Raw genomic sequence first — 3,017 nt, 5'->3', positions numbered from 1 at the left:
GCTTGTTGTTGAAATACTTTGGGAGCTTTAACCTGAGATTCTGGCAAAATACATTTATATTAAAAATCCATTCAGGATTGAATGAATCAACATCGCTTTATTCAAATTAAACCATTTAAATAGGAAAATCCATTTTTTTACAGCCGCCTCTAATGCTGGGTAATGTCAGCTGGTCCATGTGCAGCTGGCTGTGAGGCTCAGGGAGCGTCTACAAAGTGCAACACTGAAAGAACATCATCCATAAATATTGAGGAATAACTGGACTCTCATACAGCGAGACTCAAATGCCTTTAAACATCAGCTTATCCTGCTGATCCAAGTCCAACACTGAGTTTGTAAAACATGTTTGTCAATCATTTTGTTTGGTTTCGGAGGAAAATGATTCAATAACTTGCTGCTAATACACAACATTTCATCATATTTCCTCATAACCCTCTTTTGTCTGACCATTTGATCCCATTTGAATTTGCAATAAAGGATCCACAGAGTTTGGTGACAATAATGACAGTAGATGTTTGTGTGAAAGTGCTGGAAGCAAATGAGTGTGTGATGTTCTTTCAGTGTTGCACTTTGTAGACGCTCCCTGAGCACTGGTCTCACAGCCAGCTGCACATAGAGACCAGTGTTGTTAGTCCAGGTCAGAAGATGACTTGTTGGAATGAAAATGAGCTTGTAGTTTGTCTGCTTTAATCATGTGACTGGAAAAAGGTGTTGGACTTCAAATATGTCCATTTCTTTCACACTTCACCTTTAAAAGTGAAGCCTGTGGTTCCTGGAAGGAAAAACACGACTTTTTCAAGTCTTTGTCCTGTTTTTATGAGAAATGTACGACTTTAATGTGAAACATTCAGAGTTTTTTCTCTTGTTGTGTTTGTTTGAAGCTGCTTCCTGTTGGCTTCAGCTGTTTGGAGTTTCCATTTTCTAAACTTCTACATTCTGAACCTTCTTCAGCTCTGAACAGATGATGAAACACTGAATGATTTCAAGCTCACACTTTGTCTAATAAACTTACATCTTTCATTCTTTATACAGATTGGGACTGTGGTTTGTCAGAGATCAGCTGTGATTATCTGGCAGCAGCACTGAAGTCCAACCCCTCCATCTGAGAGAGCTGGACCTGAGCACAACAACCTGCAGGATTCAGGAGTGAAGCATCTGTGTGGTTTCCTGGAGAGTCCAGGATGTGGACTTGAAACTCTGAGGTCAGTCAGCATGTTTTAGTTGTGCTGAGATGAATATGATGTGAAAGTTGTGCTGACACTAAACTGCAGACATCAGGCTGATATTATACTGATCCACACTGAGGATCTTCATGGTAAAGTCTGTTTTCTTCTTCTCTGGTTTAGTCCATTGACTGCAGCAGAACAATGTTCACATTTCAAACCTTCAAAGAAGAAGAAAAATCCTCCACTGGATAATTCACTGTGAAACTCTCCAACTCTTCATTCCACCTTAAAGTCTGTGTGACACTGAAATCCAAAGCAAAATGTGTGTTTGCTTTACAGACAGCAGTCCAACACAAACATACACACATCATCCAAAACACAGTCCAACATCCAAATCTCCTCCACTGCCAGCATGAATGATGGGAAAGAGAAGGAGGAACACTCTGACATTCAGGGTTAGAATGAGTTTCATGAAGCAGACTGTGAAGATCAAAGCTGCATTAGAAGCTTACATGAATGAATGAGTGGACAGAAGTGGACAGAGATCATCTGAAGCACTTCAAAGGCTTTAAATCAGCACATTTCTCTTTATTCTTTATCAACTCTGTTAGTTTCTCTCAGTTTTCTGTGGAATGAAGCTAACAGCAGGCTAATAAGATGCTGACCAATAGGTTTCTATTAAAGGTTGTAATTTGTATCTGAAAAGTGCTTTGGCTCAGCAGGGATCAGCTTACAGGTAGAATACAGCTGCTGGATGGGATTAGCATGTCATAGCTATCTACCAAACTGCTAACTGGGGATTTCAGGCCATCTATGGATCATTTTTGCTAACTGTTTATTCAGCTTAGGCTCACAGGGCTGCAGCCTGTGCCCTAGCTGTCATAGGGCAAGAGGCGTGGTCCACCTGCACAGGTGAGCAGTCCATCACAGGGCCAACAGAGAGAGAGAGAAGCACTCTCTCACATCCACACCTACAGCCAATTTAGAAGCACCAATGAACCTAAGCAGCATTTCATTGGACTGTGGGAGAACATCCAACCTCCACAGAAAGGCCAACAGCTTCAACCTACAACCTTCTTGCTTTAAGGCACTAGTGCGAACCACTTTTCCCCATTTCAGCCCAAATCCTGCATCTTCCTGTTTCTGACTCCAGGCCAGCTCCACTAACACTTTCTCATCAGACACTGCCACCTAGTGGAGGAAGTCTTAGTTCCATTTGAAGCTTCAGATTACAGTTAGTTCCTTTACAAAGAGGTGGAGGTGGTGGGACAGCACCATCATCACTGAGTGCCATAGGACACTTAACCTTTGTTTCCATATGCTGGGAACTTCCTGTTGTTCCAAGGAGGACTGGAAAATGTGTGAAAATCTCCAGTCAGTTCCTCACAGCACACTTCAATCATTTCCCCCACAGCATCAGGACCAGGGCTTTTTCTCTCTTTGGTCCCACTAAGAGATTTCCACACAAACACCTCATCAGTGGGACTCTCAGAGCTACCAGCCCTTTGCTACAATCACAAAGCTCTTCATTGAAATCAATGATATCAAAGCTGGAATCCATGAGTCCAAGTCTTCTGCTGATTCAGCATCACATCATCTTTGCTCCTTGTTCTGCATCCCACCATGGACTTCATTCCTTTCCAAGCCAGCCTTGAGTGTCCTTTATTCAGCTCATCCTCTGCTTACTTTTACACCTGATTTTAGCTGCTTTATCTCTCTTTCAACACGTTTCTGTGCCTCAATCTTTTTCTTCTCTCCCTCATACAAGACAGCTTCTTCTGCCTGAGAACATGTTGGAGTGATTTACTAATCCAGGGCTGCTTATTGGGGAAAAACTTCCTGTTTTCAAAG

Source organism: Oreochromis niloticus, unplaced genomic scaffold (genome assembly GCF_001858045.2).
Source record: "Oreochromis niloticus isolate F11D_XX unplaced genomic scaffold, O_niloticus_UMD_NMBU tig00008027_pilon, whole genome shotgun sequence".
NCBI lineage: Eukaryota > Metazoa > Chordata > Actinopteri > Cichliformes > Cichlidae > Oreochromis > Oreochromis niloticus.
The sequence above is the reverse complement of the archived record's forward strand: the minus strand, read 5'-3'. Positions refer to the sequence as shown.